Genomic DNA, 20,280 nt, shown 5'->3' on the forward strand with positions numbered 1-20,280 from the left:
GCCAACATAGCGAAACCCTGTCTCTACTAAAAATACAAAAATTAGCTGGGCGTGGTGGCAGGCCCCTGTAATAGCAGCTACTTGGGAGGCTGACACAGGAAAATCACTTGAACCCAGGAGGTGGAGGTTGCAGTGAGCCGAGATTGTGCCACTGCACTCCAGCCTGGGCAACAACAGTGAAAACTCTGTCTCAGAGAAAAAAAAAAGAAAGGAAGGAAGGAAGGAAGAAAAGAAAAAAAGAAAGAAAGAAAGAAAGAAAAGAAGTGAAATAAAGGGCATCCAAACTGGTAAAGACGAAGTCTAACTGTCACTATTTGCTGATGATATGATTGTTTATCTTGAAAACCCTAAGGACTCCTCTAGGAAGCTCTTAGAACTGATAAAATAATTCAGCAACATTTCCAGATACAAGATTAATGTATACAAATCAGTAGCCCTTCTATACATCAACAGGGACCAAGCAGATAATCAAATCAAGAACTTGACCCCTTTTACAATAGCTGCAAAAAAAATAAAATACTTAGGAATATACCTAACAAAGGACTCGAAAGACCTCTACAAGGAAAACTACAAAACACTGCTGAGAGAAATCATAGATAACACAAACAAATGGAAACACATTCTATGCTCATAGATGGGTAGAATAAATATTATGAAAATGACCATACTACCAGAAGTAATCAACAAATTCAACTCAATCCCCATCAAATATCACCATCATTCTTCACAGAATTAGAAAAAACAATTCTAAAATTCATATGGAACCAAAAAAGAGCACGCATAGCCAAAGTAAGACTCAGCAAAAAGAACAAATCTGGAGGCATCACACTACCTGATTTCAAACTATACTGTAAGACCATAGTCACCAAAACAACGTGGTACTGGTATAAAAATAGGCACACAGACCAATAGAATAGAATAAAGAACCCAGAAATAAACCCAAATACTTACACCAACTGATCATCGACAAAGCAAACAAAAACATGCAGTGGGGAAAGGACACCCTTTTCAACAAATGGTGCTGGGATAATTGGCAAGCCACTTGTAGGAGAATGAAACTGGATCCTCATCTCTCACTTTATACAAAAATCAACTCAAGATGGATTAAGGACTTAAACCTAAGACCTGAAACAATAAAAATTCTAGAAGATAACATTGGAAAACCCCTTCTAGACACTGGCTTAGGCAAGTATTTCATGACGAAGAACCCAAAAGCAAATGCAATAAAAACAAAGATAAATAGCTGGGACCTAACTAAACTAAAGAGCTTTTGCACAGCAAAAGGAACAGTCAGCAGAGTAAACAGACAACCCACAGAGTGGGAAAAAACAATCTATACATCTGACAAAGGACTAATATCCAGAATCTACAATGAACTCAAACAAATCAGTAAGAAAAAAAAAACAACAAACAATCCCACCAAACAGTGGGCCAAGGACATGAATAGACAGTTCTCAAAAGAAGATATACAAATGGCCAACAAACATGAAAAAATGCTCAACGTCACTAATGATCAGGGAAATGCAAATAAAAACCACAGAGCAATACCACCTTACTCCTGCAAGAATGGCCATAATAAAAAAATCAAAAAACAGTAGATGTTGGTGTGAATGCAGCGATCAGGGAACACTTCTACACTGCTGGTGGGAATGTAAACTAGTACAACCACTATGGAAAACAGTGTGGAGATTCCTTAAAGAGCTAAAAGTAGAACTACCATTTGATCCAGCAATCCCACTACTGGGTATCTACCTAGAGGAAAAGAAGTCATTATTCGAAAAAGATACTTGTATACATATTTTTAAAGCAGCATAATTCACAATTGCAAAATCATGGAACCAACCCAAATGTCTATTAATCAATGAGTGGCTAAAGAAACCGTGGTACATATATGTGATGGAATACTACACAGCCATAAGAAGGAATGAATTAACAGCATTTGCAGTGACCTGGATGAGATTGGAGACTATTATTCTAAGTGATGTAACTCAGGAATGGAAAATCAAACATCGTATGTTCTCACTGATATGTGGGAGCTAAGCTGTGAGGATGAAAAGGCAAAAGAATAATATAATGAACTTTGAGGACTTGGGTGGAAGAGTGGGAGGTGGGCGAGGGATAAAAGACTACAAATATGGTGCAGTGTATACTGCTCAGGTGATGGGTGTACCAAAATCTCACAAATCACCACTAAAAAACTTACTCATGTAATGGCCAGGCGCAGTGGCTCACACTTGTAATCCCAGCACTTTGGGAGGCTGAGGAGGGTGGATCACAAGGTCAGGGTTCGAGACCAGCCTGACCAACATGGTGAAACCCCATCTCTACTAAAGATACAAAAATTAGCTGGGCGTGGTGGTGGGTGCCTGTAATCCCAGCTACTCAGGAGGCTGAGGCAGGAGAATGGCATGAACCCGGGAGGCGGAGGTTGCAGTAAGCCGAGATTGCACCACTGCACTCCAGCCTGGGTGACAGAGTGAGACTCCATCTCAAAAAAAAAAAAAAAAAAAAACTTCCTCATGTAACCAAACACCACCTGTACCCCAATACCCCAATAACTTATGGAAAAAGAAAAATAAAAAAATGCATGTATTTTTATTTTTATTTTTATTTTGAGAGACAGGGTCTCTCTCTGTCACTCAGGATGGAGTGCAGTGGAGTGATCATAGTTTACTGCAGCCTTGAACTCCTATGCTCAGCCTTGAACTCCTGGGCTCAGGTGATCCTCCTGCCTCAGTGTCCCAAAGTGCTGGGATTGCAGGTGTGAGCCATTGCCCCGATCTAAATGCATCTAAAATAATTCAGAGAAGTGCCTTGGTGGGGACCATGCAAGTGGAAGAAATGATTTTTTTTTCAGTTTTACTTAGACTAAAACTGCCACAAAAATCCTAAGAGGATTAAGCATGACTGCAAAAAATATAGATGAAGATAATCCTGTAACACAAGTGCAAGAGGGTGAGACAATGAACCATTAAAATAAACGACATTTAAAACTACATGTATGTAATATTATAAATAAGCATCAGCACATATTGAGAATGCTCACTGAGTGGGTGTCCAATCTGAAAGTTTGGAGAACACTGCTTCTGAACCTGGATGAGGACCAGCGAGCCTCAGCACAGGTGTGGGCTTCCTTTTGCTCATCTCCTTTGATTTACTCTACTGCCCTTTGGGTTGGTAAGGACCTCAGAGGTCAACAGCCTTGTTCAATGAGCCAAGCCAGGACTCTTCACTCCAAAGGCAGCTCCCAGCTGCTTTCCTATCTGCCCCATTCTTCTTGGAGGTATGAAGAGGGACCCCATCAACCTTTGCACCTTGTCCACTGGTTAGCTTCTGCAGCCCCCACCCCCTCAAAGAATAAGCAGGTTTTGGACAAGGGGAATTTGGAGCTGGGTCCTGCTCTGAATTTCATCAGTTCTTGTTGTGTCCATTGTAGAGAATGCCTCACATGGTCCTTGTCCTGGTCAGGGTCATGTTCGTGGGCTTTTTCTTCTGCCCTGGATCAGGAGGTGGCTGTTGTAGTCCTTAGGACCATGTCCAAACAATTGCTAACAAGTAGGTATGAAGTTGCCCGTTGATTAATAAAAGACTCCATCGTTAAGCAAAAGTTTGTCTATATCTGAGTCCATATTCAACAAAAGCCATATCTGAGTCCAGGTGCAGTGGTTCATGCCTGTAATCCCAGTACTTTGGGAGGCCGAAGAGGGCGGATCACCTAAGTTCAGAAATTTGAGACCAGCCTGGCCAACATGGTGAAACCCATTCTCTACTAAAAATACAAAAATAAGCTGTGTGTGGTGGTGCGCACCTGTAATCCCAGCTACTTGGGAGGCTGAGGCAGGAGAATCACTTGAGCTCAGGAGGCAGAGGTTGCAGTGAGCCGAGATCACACCACTGCACTCCAGCTTGGGCAACAGAGCTAAAATAATAATAATAATAATAAAGTTAAAAAGCCATATCTGAAAAGCCAATTGCTGTCATGATGGTTTTATAGGACAACTGTCATCTGGAGGTAACACATGGGCTTCCAGTCTAGGAGTTCATTCAATGTATAATAAAGGGCCCCAACCATGTTGGCTCATGCCTGTAATGCCAGCAGTTTTAGAGGTGGAGGTAGGAGGATTGCTTGAGCCCAGGAGTTCAAGGTTGCAGTAAGCCTTGTTTACAGCACTGCACTCCAGCCCGAGTAAAAGAGTGAGATCCTGTCTCAAAAAAGAAAAGCAAAACAAAAGTATAATAAGGGACTTGTTGAGCATCTGTCACATGTCAGGTACTGTTCTAGGTGCTGTGGATACCAGGGTCCTGCTTGCTCATTCTAGTGGAGAGTGGAGAAACAAAAATATTCATCATGAATCACAAATATTGGCAGTTGAATGACTGCCCACATTTTTTATCCATCCTCCCTGTGGACAGAGGCCTGCCTGGCCTCACTATGGATGGAGGGCATTTCCCCACTCTTTGAGTTTGTGCTTGATCACAAGGATGTGCTTTGGCCCATAAAATGTGGTAGAAAGGATGTTGTGTCTGTTTTGAACCTAGGCCTTGAAAGAGCCTAGGCCTTGAGAGAGTTCACATCTTTCTGCTTGCTCTATTGTTCCTCTGCTATTACCATGAGAAAAACGTACCCAGTCTCATCCCAGCAGGAGGTTGAGAGACATGTGGAACAGAACAGCCTCCCCTGACCCACAGCCCTTCCATGAGGAGCACAGGTGCCCAGCTGAACCCCAGCCAACCTGCAGTTGTGAGTGATAATAAATGCCTGTTGCTTTTAACCATGGAGTTTTGAGGTGGCTTGTTACACAGCAATAGCTGACTGATACAAGAAGAGAATGGCGAAGTGGAAACAGATAATGATGCAGCAGCAGAAGGAACCTACTTTAGAGAGAATGGCCTGGAGAAGCCTGGTGAGGAGCTGACATTTAGGCTGAGATCTGAAGTTTGAGAAGGAGCTTGTCACATAATGCAAGGAAGGGAGTGGAAACAGACAAAGGTCCTGAGGCTAGAAGGAACTTGTTGTGTTTCAGGAACTGACAGAGAAACTGCATGGTTGAAACAGAGTTTGTCAGGGAAATAGGGGTCTAGTGACCTTGTAGAAAGGCACAGGGCTTTTGAAGCCAGTGTGAGTTTGGATTCCATTTAGGTACAATGGGAAGTTTTTTAAAAGTTTTAAGGAGAGAGGGTGAGTCAGATTTTAGATTTTTAATAGATTATCTCTGTTCCTGTGAATGGAAGCAGGAACATCAGTTAGGAGACTGTCATAGACATCCAGATGAAAGATGATGGTAGTGAGTAGAGGTTGCTGAGAACTGGATTAATAATGCATTTTTGAGTGGGTATCATAGGATCTCAAGATTTCTGGTTTGGAGCGTGATGGAAAACTACCATCAGTTACCAATTCCTTTCCCCCAAAAAGCCATCCCTGGAAATCTAATGGAGAGAAAGGAAGGTAGATGGTGGGTGGGCATGTGGCATTCGACTGTGAGCGCACATACTGCATCAGTGCAGTAACTCATATTGTGGAGCACTTACTATGTTCTAAGCACTGCACTAAACACTTGGCATTCTCACAACAACTCCATGAAGCAGGTCAAGATCTCTACCTTACAGATCAGGAAACAGAGAGACCACGAGGATAAGTGACTTTCTCAAAGTCACACACAGCTGGTAAGAGAAGCAAAGTGTTCTGGGGCCTGGCACAGTCTCTGTCATGGCCATGCCCCAGAGGAGTGCCTCAGGTATCTGAATGATGTTGCAGTTTGCCATTGCAAGGCTTTCAGTTCTGAGCAATGGCCCTCAATACTGTGACACCAGAGCTTGGATACCTGGATGCTCAAGGCCCCTGAGTCCCTCTCATGTGTAGGCTCATGGCATAAACCTTTCAGAGTCCTTGTCTACATATTCCTGGCCCCAACTTTCAAGCTTAGCTTTGCTCCCAGCTATGGATGGTGGCTGATGCACTTAAGAAACCTCTTTCTTGGTTAACACATGATTCCCCAGACTTAACATCTGCTTTTCAACAAGAGTTTTAAAGCAAATGGAAAAAAAATCTTGTCTTTTGGACTCAAAGTTTTAAGTCCCCTTTGAGATCTGGGAAGTCAAATTCTCAGGCTAGTGCCTGGTTTGATGGTGATGGGCATGGGAGTCTCTTGCATTTTTTAGGCATATTCCCGGGAATGGCTTTCTTCCCCCACTCCAACACAATGAGCTCTCAGGCCAGCTGTAACATCTCTCCAGGAGTCCTCTGATTTTCCTCCTTCTCTTTGTTCAGTCAGTTTCCTTTCCTGCCAGTTCCCATTCTTCCCACCAGCAGGAAGAGAGGACAAAACCCGGAGCCAAAGCTTCCTTCAGCTGGCCCACACCATACCCTGGACAGCTCTGAGACATGCAGAGAACAATGGAGCCCTGGAGAGCCTGGGGCCGGCTTCCTCTGGACAATCTTCATCCTCACCTGATGTTTCTGCTGAAGTCAGTTTGCTCTCATGGAAAGGTGTTGGCAGTTGTGCCTTGGGGGGTGAGGTTTCCCTGTGTCCATATGGAGAGGGACCCTGTGTGCTAAGAAAAGGGAGGAAAGTCCGTGGACTTGAATTTCTCAGTGTACTGCATCCCTGGTTCTTTGATCCCCCAAACAAGAGGGCAGAGCTCAAGGCCAGCCAGGTCTTGCCTTTCCCTGGCCTGTACCTAGAGATGAAGGTCCCGGCCCATATGGCCTCAGCCCAGGCTGGAGGCCACTGCAGAGGCTCCTGACTCTCTCTCTGCCTGAGTTCTTTCTCTGGTGTGCTTGGAGCCACCCTTACCCTGTGAGGCAGGGCTGTTGGTCAATAAAGGCTCCAGCTCCCTTGCTACTTGGTGGGCAGATTCTGAGATGTGTCCTATGGTGTCTCAGTGGGTCCCCAGGGTGGGCGGCACAGTGCTCCTCCCCACACTTCCCATCTCCCTTCTCCCCTCCCCATGTGCTCCCATGCAAAGCACTTGCATTCAAATCCTTGTCTCAGGCTGTGCTTCTGGGGAAAACCCAATCTTGGAAAAGTGCTGCTAGAGATCTTGTTTCTACTGGTAGTTATAGAGGGCAGGGGATGGTCATTTTGAGTGACAAGAACAAATTGAACATCATAGAGATTTCCTTCAAGAATGAAAAAAGAGTGGCTGGGGACAGTGGCTCACACCTATAATCCCAGCACTGGCTGGGAGGCTGAGGTGGGCGAGTCTCTTGAACCCAGGAGTTTGAGACCACCCTGGGCAACACAGTGAGACCCCATTTCTACAAAAGACAAGGAAAGAAAGAAAAAAGAGCAAAGTAGTTTGTAGCTCCAACAGAACAGCCTGCTTTTTGCTTTTTAAATTTTTATTGAAGTATCACTTCCATGCAAGGAAGTGCACACATTTTAAATGTATAATTCAGTGAAATTTTCCATGTGTCTATGACTAGGTAGGTACCACCTGGAACAGGATGCATTTTGGACACCCTTGAAGTCTTCCTTTTTTCTCTTCCCAGATGAGGACCATCCTCTACCAGTATTTGAGCTTCCATTTCTGTGGATTAGCTTTGCCTTCTCTTGAATTTCATTCAATGAAATTTTGGTTTTCTGGGGCTGCTGTAATACATGACCACAAAGCATGTGGCTTAAAACAACAGAAACTCATGCTCTCAGAATTCTGGAGTTTGGAAGTCTGAAATCAAGGGGTCAGCAGGGCTGTGCTCCCTCTGAAGGGTCTAGGGGAGGATCCTTTCCTGCCTCTTCCTAGCTGCTGGTGGCTCCTGGCAGTCCTGGGTGTACCTTGACTTATAGTGAAATCATTCTCAAATGTCTGTCTCCATTATCACATGGCCTTATTCTCTGTGTCCTCTCCTCTTGTTATAAGAACCCCATTCATTAGATTCAGGACACATCCTAATCCAGGGTGACCTCATCTTAATGTAGTTACACCTGCAAAGACCCCACTTCCAAGTACAGTCCCATTCTGAGATCCTAGGTGGATGTGAGTTTTGGGGAGACGCTATTCAACACCCTATGGAAATCATACAGCGCATGCCCTTGTGTCTGGCTTCTTTGGCATCGTGTATGGGCTCATCCATGCTATTGCACGGGGCAGCCATTCACTCCTTTTTCTTCCTGTGGAGTGTTCCATTGAGTGTCTATGCCACAAATTATGCATTTAGTCTGCTGTTGATGGACTTCACCTTGTTTCCAATACGCAGCTATGATGACAGAACTGCTGTGGACATTGTTGTCTGTCTTTGGGTTGACCTAACACCCTTTCCCATCGGTCTCTGCCTAGGACTGGAGCTGACAGCCTGTCTTTGAAGGCTGGTAATTAAACTCTGCGGGATTTTTGGGCTCCATTAGCCATTTCTGTCAGTGGGTGGAGGGAGAATCCATGTTGGGTGCATATCTGAATGAGCTGTTCCTCCCAGACTCCTGACTGGTGAAGGTCAGGGGAGAGGACTCCGGGCAGCTCCAGATCCCACTTGATCGTTCAGCGTCTGAGGAAGATGCCTAGAGAAGGAGCCTCCCCCAGAGCTGCAGTGAGCCCTTTTCAGCAGGGGCAACTTGGTCCTCTCCTTAGCCAGACGTGGCTGAGGTCTCATGGGAACTTGCAGTGCCTCATTGAGAGGAGAAGTTGCCCTAGATATTCTCTTCCTAAAAGGATGTGGTAAATAGAACAACTTGGGGACTGAGCAGGCAGCGGGACTGGCATCTTGACCAATAAGTAGAAAACATGATTGCAGACTCCAGTCTGGGTGACAGAGTGGGGCCCTGTCTCAAAAAAATAAAATAAAATAAAATAAAATAAAATGCACATGCTATAAAATTCACCCTTTTAAAGTGTGCAATTCAGTGGGTTTTGGTATATTCACAGAGTTGTACAATCATCACTCTCTGATTCCAGACCTTTTTCATCACCCTGGAAATAAATCCCATATCTGTTAACAGTCCCTCTCTAATTCCTCTCTTCCCCCTGGGAAGTAGATTGGAAACCACTAAGCTACTTTCTGTCTCTATGGATTTGCTTATTCTGGACATTTTATATAAATGGAATCATCCAGTATATGGTTCTTTGTGTCTGTTTTTTTTCACTTATCTTAACGCTTTCAAGATTTACCCATTTTTCATTTCCCTTTATGCCTGAATAACATTCCATTGTATAGATAGACCACATTTTGTTTATCATCCTCCTGTTTTAATGTTCCCCTTTGAAATCTGATCTCCACATGTGCAGCAGGTACAATCAATGACTCTCATTTTATAGTAATTATTCCATCTTCAAAGACTCACCTATTTCCTCTTTTTAACTTATGTGTTAACTGATATAGAGCAGATATAAAGTGCACACATCTCAAGTGAGAAGGTTGCTAAGTTTTGACACACATCTATACCTGAATGACCACCAGCCAGATGCAGACATAGAATATTTCATCCTGACACTGGGCTCTCAAGCCTCCTCCCAGGCCATATCATGTGCCTGTAGCTCCTTCCCAAAGAAACCACTATTCTAGTTTCTATTACCTTAAATTAGCTCTGCCTACCCTTAAACCTCATAGACACGGAGCTGTACAATATATCATTTTTTGCATGACATTTTTGCTTAGCAATCAACCCATGAGATTCACTCATGCTGTGTGTGGTAACAGTCTCTTCTTTTTAGTTGCTGTGTAGTATTCCATTGTATGGCTATGCCACCGTTTAGCTACTCTTCTATCCATGGACATTTGAGTTACTTGTAGCTATTTTGAATAAGGTGGATATGAACATTTTTGCATGTATTATTTGGGAGCCATAAACTCTCACTGCTGTTGAGTATTTGCTGAGAAGTAGAATTGGTGGGCCGTAAAATGAGCACATTTAGTTTGAATAGATACTGCCCAGTTGTTTTCCAAAGTGAGCTGTGCCAATCCCACCAATAGTGCATGGGAGCTCTAGTTGTGCTACATCCTCATCAATGTTGGTGTCAGTCATCCTGGTACATAGTAGCATCTGGGTATAGTTTTAATTTGCATTTAACTGATGATGAGTGAGATTAGGCACCTTCTTATGTGCTTATTGGCATTTAGATAGCCACCCGTTACTTTCGAGTCATAGTTTCCTTTACAATGGGGCAAAGGGATCATGCCTTTCTTTTTCTCTTAGTTTCCTTAAAAATTCACCCTTGTCAATTTATACTTAATTACACAAGTATTGTATGGATACATTTTCATTGTTTCTTCACACCCTTGCTAACACTGGATATCACCAGACCTTTAAAGTGAGAAGAGAAATCAGTCTTACCGGTATTTTAATGGAATGTGCATTTCTCTAATTATTAGTGAGATTAAACATTTTTTCTTATGTTTTTTGGACACTTGTATTTCTTTCATGTATTGCTTTTTCACATCCTTTGCCAATTTTTTAAATCAGGTTATTTCTCTTCCTCATTGATTCTGGAAGTTTTTTATACAGTCTGTATAGGAATCTGTTATCTGTTATATATTGCAAATACTTTCTTTTCTTCTGTTGATTGTATTTTTATGTATTTATTTATTTTTTTCAGATAGGGTCTCTCTTTTTGGCCCAGGCTGGAGTGCAGTGCATTAAACAATAACCTCTAATTCTTCCCCCTCCCAGCCCCTTGTAGCTTCTATTCTATTTACTGTCTTTAAGAATTTGCCTATTCCAGCTACCTCATATAAATGGAATCATACAATATTTGTCCTTTTGTGGATATTAATCTTTTCATTTATTTATATATTCTTTGTTTTTGTTTTTGAGACAGGGTCTTGCTCTGTTACCCAGGCTGGAGTGCAGTGGTACGATCATGGCTCACTGCAGCCTTGGCCTCCTGGACCCCAGCAATCCTCCCACCTCAGCCTCCTGAGTAGTTGGGACCACAGATGTGCACCACAATACCTGGTTAATTTTTAAATTTTTTTGTAGAGACAGGGTCTCCCCACATTGCCCAGGCTGGCCTCGAACTCCTTGGGCTCAAGGGGTTCTCCCACAGTATTGGGATTACAGGCCTGAGTCACTGCACTCGGCCTTGATTGTATTTTTAAAAGAATTTTTTTGTTTAGAACTGTTTCAAACTTACAGAAAAATTGAGAAGATAGTACAGAGTGTTCCCATATACCCATGGCCAATGTTCCGTTTGTTAACATCTTGCATGAGTAGGGCACATTTGTTAGAAGGAATGAACCAGCACTGATACATGATCCAGTCATCGTGTCTCCTTGGGATCCTCTAGCTGTGACAGTTTCTTAGACTTTCCTTGTTTTTGGTGACCTTGATAGTTTTGAGAAGTACTGCTCAGATATTTTCCCAAATGCCTATTTATTAAATTTGTCTGATGTTTTTCTCTTGACTTGACTGGGGTTGTGAGTTTTTGAGAGGAAGTCCACAGAAGTAAAGTGCTGCTTTCCTCACATCACATCAGAAGTACATATGATCAACATGATTGATCACCACTGATGTTGACCTTCATCACCTGGCTGAGGTCGTATGTGTCAGTGTTGTCCTCTAAGGTCACTCTTCTTCCCCATTCCATACTGTCCTCTTAGGAAGGAAGTCACTATGCTTACTCCACATTTAATGAGTCAGAAGTTATGCCTCACCCCCTTGAGACAGAGTATCTGCCTAAATTATTTGAAATTTATCTGTCCAAGGGACTTGTCCTTCCTCCCCCATTTATTAATTTATTGAATCATTTATTTGCAATAGTGAGGACTCAGGGGTATTTATTTTATACTGTGAATGATAATCCAGCACTGCTTTATTTTGTTGCTCAAATTGTTCCAGCTTTGGCCATTGGGAGCACTCTCAGTTGGCTCCTGTGTTTCTTTGATGTAGCTCCATTAATATGCATTTGTTTTTTGATTGTTTTGAGTGCCTCCTTATTTTCTGGCACTACAAAATACTCCAGGCTCCTCTTGCATATTTCTGTCAGAGGCATAGAATTGGCCATTTCTCCAAGGAGCCCTGGTGCCTTTCATTGGAGAGTGTTGTTAGAAACCAAGGTCTGGGTGCTAGGTATGCTTTTTGCTACTGGTGTGCTGTTTATTTTAGTCCTTCTCAGATGACAGAGCAAGGAAATATTCGTGTGTATGCTAACCTGTGAATATCACATATGTATGTATGTTTCTATATGGAATCTTCTGCCCCTGTATTAAGCTAGACATGAGTTCATACTGATGCCTCCAACTCCGCTCCGTTACCAAGTGGATCATTCTAGCCTCCTCCCCTGGCTTATCTGTAAATTTGCATTCCAGCAGTGAGCAACCTGGCTCCTACCATCCACCATTTGTTTAATTAATTTTCAATTTCAGTATGCACGTATCAGAATTGTTAATGCATATCCCCATGAGAACAAACTTTATTAAATAGAGTAAGGTACAAAACTCATATGAGAGAAGAGGCCTTGTTGACTGACCATAGATGGGGTTATCTTAGCCCACTTGTGTTGTTATAAAAGAATACTTAAGGCTTGGTAATGTATAAAGAAAATAGGTTTACTTGGTTCATCGTTCTGCAGACTGTACAAAAAGCATAGCACCAATACCTGCTTCTGATGAGGGCCTCCGGCTACTTCTACTCATGGCGGAAGGGAAAGGTGAGCCACTGTGGGCAGATCACATGGAGAGAGAGGAGGCAAGAGGAGGGAGGAGGAGGTTCTATACTCTTCAACAACTAGCTCTTGAGGGAACTAAGAGTAAGAACTCACTCCCGTGGGGATGGCAGCAAGCCATTCATGAGAGATATACTCCCATGAGCCAAACTTCCCACTGGGCCCCACCTCTGACACTGGGGATGAAATTTCAACATGATATTGTTTTTGGAGGGGAGGCCAAATATCCAGACCATAGCAATGAATCTTATTTGCAGCTGGCCTGTGTTGGTTCAGTGCTTAACTCTAGTGGTATTTGGGAGTCCGGTAAAGACCCTCAGCCAAAATATTAATTGATTGTTCTTGCTGGTGATTTATAAGATGCTGTTCAAAGTCCAGAACTCCCTGGGAGGCATGCTGCAGCAGTATGTCTATATTATTTCTTAAACATATGTAGATTGATGATTTGCATTTGGTTTACATGTTTACCCAGCCTGATTTAAGCTACGTAATTAGTGGGGTATACAAAACCCCTTTGTAAGCTGTGCCTTAGCTTCCCAAGACCAAGGGATTACACACATATCAAGAAGAAAGTGCTCTTTCTCATGATATAGAAATATTTCTTCATGTTACTGATAATGCAATAAAGTGTATATGCTTCTGAGTGATTTGCTAATGTGTATGTCAGCAACACATTCAGTATCCAGAATGGCTTGAAATTATGCCTTCAGGGCCAAAATAAGATAATGTTAAATTCTGTGGATTCAATAACAGAATTCATTAAAAAATCTGCACTGTGAGGTAAATGATTAAACACTGACACTTTTTCAACATTGGATAATTCTTTTTATTCATCAGAGAAATGTGATTTATGGCACATTTAAAAGCATGTTTAAGGCCGGGCATGGTGGTGTATACCTGTAGTCTCAATTATGTGGCGGGCTGGGGTGGGAGGATTGCTTGAGCCTAGTAGTTCTAGGCTGCAGTGTGCCATGATCACACCTGTGAATAGCCCCTGCACACCAGCCTGGGCAACATAGCGAGATCCCATCTCTAAAAAGAAATTTTGTTTTAAAGCATGTTTAAAACATACATACATCAGCCTGGCCAACATAGTGAAACCCTGCCTCTACCAAAAATACAAAAATTAGCTGGGCATGGTGGCACGTGCCTGTAATCTCAGCTACTCGGGAGGCTGAGGCAGGAGAGTTCCTTGAACCCGGGAGACAGAGGTTGTGGTGAGCTGAAATTGTGCCACTGCGCTCCAGCCTGAGCAACAGAGGGAGACTCTGTCTCAAAAAACAAACAAACAAACAACAAAAAAACCATACATAGAAATGTTCCAGTAGAATACAAAGAACCACTTTCTAGAACTGAATGCACCAGAGAGGATTAGAAACCCACTTATTCTCTCCCAGCTTCAAGTATTTAACTTTCCTACTTTTGCATGTGGCAGGCTTGCTGACTCAGATCTGAGGGCATTGAAAGACAGATTCACAATTTCTGGTCCACATTTGATGCAAATATTTAGAACTATCTAGCAGAGCTTGCTGCCTTTCCAACAATCCAGTTAGTGAATTGAGAATGTTCTCATTTAACAGAAATGAAAGGTAAACGAAGGATCCACTTGGCCATGGGACTGGAGGAATGACCCAAGCCATGCTTCATAGAGGCACAGATAGACACCCTCAGGGAAGCCAACCCTTTGAAAAAAGGGCCGAGTGTGTGTATTTCCACACTGCCCCCTGCTGGCTGACACTGGAACATCGATTCTTCCTGTGGCTCTAGGACAACCTAACAGGATGAGGCCAGCGGCCCCCCGCAAGGAAACTTGAGCTAGAGGCAGTTGGATTTGGCTGAGACGCTCTCCTCAGGGAAGGCCAGGTCTGGGAGTGGGTCTGAACAGCAGTGGAGAAATAACTTCCACAGGGCATGTCAGAGTAAGTTCTGGTGTTTCCAAGAGAATGGGACAGGATCTTAGTGGAATTTAGAAGTCAGGCAGGTGGAAAAGCATTGAGGACCCCATCCCAAGGGCTCGAGTCCCTAGAGACAGCCTGGAACGATTGGGTGCCAGCTGCGGAAAGGAGAGCAAGGCGACCAAACACAGGGTAAGGTCTAGAGGTGCTCATAGTTCACTACAGGACATGTACATGAAAGTGAATAATTATGTCACAAGGTGCCAAGGGGGCTAGTTACCTCACATAGGATCTTAGAAAAGGTCTCCTGGAGACCATGTCTGAGGTGTGAGTAGGGATTCTCCGCAGGGCAGGGAAGGACTTGAAAGAGTCTGGCAATATGGAGCACATAAGGATTATGGAAGGTGAGCTTGGAGAACAAGGCAGAGTCTAGCCTGTAAAAGGCCTCTTGCAATTTGTTGAGGAGCCATGACCTTCTCCCATGCATGGTGAAATGCCCTTAAAGGATTTTGAATAGATTTAAAAGACGCTCAGAAACAAAAAATGGTAGACTCAAAATAGACGGTAGGGATCACTTTCTTCCATTTTCTTTGAAGAATCAAAGCGTTTACCACCACCTGGATTGTTTTTGGGCTTTCAGGTGAGTGGGAAAACAAAGAAATTCATGCCTGATCACATTGAGCCACTTATACAATGTTGCTTTGATACTAATGGAGATGTAACTTCTTTTAAGACATAATAGAATCTCCTAAGTGGGTGTGGGAGTCGTAAGAAGGAGGAATCTGGGCTTCTACAAGCAAGATAGCATGTATTCATTGATTCAGTCAGTCAGTCGCTGGATCCATGCGCTTAGCTTTGTGCTCTGTGCTGGGTGCTGTGTGGGATATAAAAGAAGCTGAGGCCGGGTGCGGTGGCTCACGCCTGTAATCCCAGCACTTTGGGAGGCCAAGGCAGTTAAATCATGATATCAGGAGTTCGAGACCATCCTGGCCAACATGGTGAAACCCTGTCTCTATTAAAAATACAAAAATTAGCTGGGTGTGGTGGCGTGTGCCTGTAGTCCCAGCTACTTGGGAGGCTGAGGCAGGAGACTGGCTTGAACCAGGGAGTCGGAGCTTGCAGTGAGCCGAGATCGCGCCACTGCGCTCCAGCCTGGTGACAGAGCGAGACTCCGTCTCAAAAAAAAAAGAAGCTGAAATTCCAGCTCTTATCCCCCAAGGACTCTGTACTCTGCTTGGGAATCCATAGAAGAAGGAAAGAATGTCAGCAAAGTAAGATCATGCTGCATGACCTCAAGATAGATGTTAAGGACATTTTGATGGGATACAGTGAATCTTTGTTGATTCAGAGATGAGCTTTACTGGCTTTGAGCTAGGTGATAGATATAAGAGGGTGGAGTGCAACTGGGGAGAATTTCAGGCCTGGGTAAGGGCCAAGTGTGAATGGATGGTCTCATGTAGGAAGCCACCAGGATGGGCATAGCAAATCCAGGAGTCCTCTAACCATGGACAGAAGACGTTTGCTGATGTAGGAATCGCATTGCAGGTCAGTACTCCTCAGTGAACCTGGAGACCCTGTTGCTTCCTATTCCCTACGTCAAGGCACTCAGTCTTACAACTTTGGGCTACATCTCTGAGACCGTAGACTCTGGAGATAATAGCCATATCTTCATCTTTAACATTCACTCAAGATGAGCTGATAAAGCACCTCTTTCATGAAATATCTCTATAATTTCTATAATTAGAAATTGAAACTACTCTCATCACATCTTTTGATGTTTATATGAACACTCTTCTGTTAAAAAAAAGATTGCCCTAGTTTTTAGGGCTAATATTAGATGTTTCTGGCATATTCTTTACAAAGCCTTCAAACTAAGTTATGGTATAATATTTGCAATTAGAAAAACAAATACCCAAAGCATGTTTAGAGGTATTTATATGTTTTCTGGTGTCAATTGGAGGTGGAGGGGCCACCAGTGCTCTGAATCCACAGGCTAAGATGAGCTACTTGTTAGGCTTGGCTGTTTGGAATTGTCTATTCTTTGCAAAAGCAGATGAAATGAAGATATGGTAGTTAGTGGGATGATTGGGCCACCTAGAAAAGTCAAAGTTCAGGTTGGACTCATTTTCTCATGTATTTAAGTGTCTTTGCCATTTGTTTACCTTCTCCTGTGCTTCCACCTCTCATCATTAGGAGATGGGACCAGCATGTTCGGAAGCCCACTCAGCCTATGCACTCAGCAGGTTGGAACTATTAGGGAAGTACAGCCTTTGGGAGCTGTCCTTAACCAATGATGGACAGATCTTGGTGTATAAATTCCCCAGCTCCCTCGCCCTGCAGGCAGCATAACCCTGAAGAATATGTTCTACTCTGGCATCCAGGGGCCCCCCAAGCAGAGTGAAACGCCAGTTGCCCACGCAATAAACATGCTAACACAGCTTTTTTGGGCTACCTTCCCTTCCCTTTTCCATTCCCCACTTGCAGCATTTCCAGGGATCACCTCCCGAATAAACCACTTGTACATGAATCCTTGACTTGGCATCTACTTCTTGGGGAACCCAGCCTCAGGCAATGAGTAACTCACATAGAGATGGCCTGCTATTTAAGTATAAGCGAAGATGAAGGAAGACTCTATTTTCTTTGGACCTGATCAAGTTTATTTACAATCTTGATTTTATTTTTATTATTTATTATTTATTTATTTATTTATTTATTTATTTATTTATTTATTTAATTGAGACTGAGTCTTGCTCTGTTGCCCAGGCTGGAGTGCAGTGGTGTGACCTTGGCTCACTGCAACCTCCACCCACCATATTCAAGAGATTCTCCTGCCTCAGCCTCCAGAGTAGCTGAAATTACAGATGTGTGCCACTACATCTGGCTAATTTTTTGTATTTTTGTATTTTTATGGGGCTTCACCATGTTGGACAGGCTTGTCTCGAACTCTTGCCCTCAAGTGATCCACCCGCCTTGGCCTCCCAAAGTGCTGGGATTACAGATGTGAGCCACCACGCCCGGCCTACAATCTCGATTTTAGACTTCACTTATTTTATTCTGCTCTGTAACCCAGTGTGGACTGCAGTGGTGCAATCATAGCTCACTGCAGCCTCAAATTCCTGGGCTCAAGCAATCCTCCTGCCTCAGCCTTCTGATTAGCTGGGACTACAGGCGTATGCCAACACACCCAGCTAATGTATTTTTATTTTTTGTAGAGATGAGGTCTCACTGTGTTGCTCAAATATCCAGCCCTAAAAGATAAAATCCTGGTTTCTGCCAAAAACCTTGATGAGGTTCTGTTTTCTTTCACCGAATTCAACATGTTTTCACGTAGAACAGTTTCAAACACACGTTTCATAGAAGCTCAGAAAAGACATTTTCGGGCCCAGTGGGCACTCACAGAAAGATACAAATATCCAGCCCTAAAAGCTAAAAGTAAGGTTTGTGCCAAAAAACTTGATGAGGTACTGTTTTCTTTCGCTGAATTCAACATGTTTTCACGCAGAATAGCTTTCAAACAAATGTTTTGTAAATGCTTAACAAAGACGTTTTTGAGCCTAATAGACTCATAAAATGATACAAATATCAAGCCCTAAAAGCTAATAGAAAGCCTTGGGCTTACAGAGCTAGAAAGAGATAACAAGTTCTGCCCATGCCACACAGCCCAGTACAGGTTTATCAGGGCACCTTTTTCTGCTCCATTCTCTCACTTTTTCCTGGATTCTGCCCAAGTCTCATTTCTAATGTCCTAGGACCAGCTACATGTCTGCCTTTGAGCTCCCATAGCAAATCCCCAAGTTCCCTTTGAGCCTGTGATGTTTCCCTATCACAGTAGACTGTGGACTTTCCAGAGCAGGACATCCTAGGATTTTTGCAGATCTCATTATACATAATTCCCCTTGCCAATCTCATTATACATGATTCCCCTCTAAAATTCAGTAAAGATTGATTAGAAAACACAAATGGCCACTCTTTAGGTCTTGACCATATACTCCAGGGACAGCCATTTATAAAGCTCCCAAGGCACACCTGAGCCCAGCACTGATGCCACCCTTGTGCTAGGCCTGTCTTTTAGGGCAGATCAGACATCCTGTGACCATGCCTCAGACAGGCATTGGACGTCTCCAAGAGCAACAAGTTCAACTCCTCATAGACAAGTGTATTCTTTTTAAAAATTCATTATTTATTTATTTTTTAGAGTCAGGGTCTTGCCCTGTGACCCAGGCTAGAGTGCAGTGGTGTGATCATGGTTCACTGCAGCCTTGACCTCCTGGGCTCAAGTGATCCTTCTGCCTCAGCTTCCTGATTAGCTGAGATTACAGGCATGCACCACCACACTCAATGAATTTTTAAAATTTTTGCAGAGACAGGATCTCTCTATGTTGCCCAGGCTGGTCATGAACTCCTGGCCTCAAACGATCCTCCCACTTTGGCCTCTCAAAATGTTGGGATGACAGGTGTGAACCATTGTGCACCACAAAGCAGTATATTCTTATTGATGAAAATGACAGTAATATTGGAACTGAGATCAAGAAGAATTGTCACGTGAATGAAAACATTGGGAATGGATTATTGCAGCAAGCTCTTAGTGTCTTCTTACTCAACACCAAAATGAGCTACTGTGTCAGCAGAGATCAGATGCTGAAATTACCTTTCGAGCCAGTTTCACCAATACTTGTTTGTAGTCATCCATTAGGTAATCCAGACAAGCTTGAGAGAAATGATGTCATTGGCATAAGTTGAGTAGCACAGAGGCATCTAAAAGCTGAATTAGGAATTCCCATGGAAGAGGCTCCTCCAGAAGAAACCTATTATCTAACATCAACTCGCAACAAAGTTCAATCTGATGGCATCTCTGGAGAACATAAAACTGATTATATTTTGTTTGTGAGGAAGAACATAACTTTGAATTCAGATCCCAGTGAGATAAAAAGCTATTTTCTGTGTGTCAAAGGAAGAGCTAGAACTTCTGAATAAAGTAGTCGTTGGTGAAATTAAAATAACTCCATGGTTTCAAGTTATTATAGAGACTTTTCTCTTTAAATGGTGGGATAACTTAAATCATTTGAATCAGTTTATTGACCATGAAAAAATATATAGGATGTGGATGTGGAGATAAATGATTAATAGAGTACTGAAAACTTTCTCTACTTAAACTTAGAATAGGCTGGGCACAGTGGCTCACGCCTTGTAATCCCAGTAATTTGGAAGGCTGGGGCAGGTGGATCGCTTGAGCCCAGGAGGTCGAGACCAACCTGGGCAACATGGTGAAACCCTGTCTTTACTAAAAATACAAAAAATTAGCTGGGCATGGTGGTGCATGTCTGTGGTCCCAGTTAGTCAGGAGGCTGATGCAGGAAGATCGCTTGATCCTGGGAGGTCGAGGCTACAGTGAACCATGATCATGCCACTGCACTCCAGCCTGGATGATAGAATGAGATCCTGTCAAAAAAAAAAAAAAAAAAAAAAAAAAGACTGGGCATGGCGGCTCATGACTATAATCCCAGCACTTTGGGAGGCCAAGGTGGGTGGATCACCTGAGGTCAGGAGTTCGAGACCAGCCTGGCCAACATGATGAAACCCCATCTCTCTAAAAATACAAAAAATTAGCCAGGCATGGTGGCGGGTGCCTGTAATCCCAGCTACTTGGGAGGCTGAGGCAGGAGAATTGCTTGAACCCGAGAGACGGAGGTTGCTGTGAGCCAAGGTCGTGCCACTGCAACTCTAGCCTGGGCAACAGAGTGAGACTCCGTCTCAAAAAACGAAAAACAAAAAACAAAAAACAAAAACAAAA

At 43.2% G+C, this 20,280-nt stretch overlaps 1 pseudogene; it reads left to right on the forward strand.

Annotated features, from left to right (window-relative positions):
- The first annotated feature begins 4,829 nt into the window (after nucleotides 1-4,829).
- On the forward strand, nucleotides 4,830-19,605 carry LOC129021566 (isopentenyl-diphosphate Delta-isomerase 1-like; annotated as a pseudogene).
- Nucleotides 19,606-20,280: the final 675 nt, after the last annotated feature.

This window comes from Pongo pygmaeus, chromosome 21 (genome assembly GCF_028885625.2).
Source record: "Pongo pygmaeus isolate AG05252 chromosome 21, NHGRI_mPonPyg2-v2.0_pri, whole genome shotgun sequence".
NCBI lineage: Eukaryota > Metazoa > Chordata > Mammalia > Primates > Hominidae > Pongo > Pongo pygmaeus.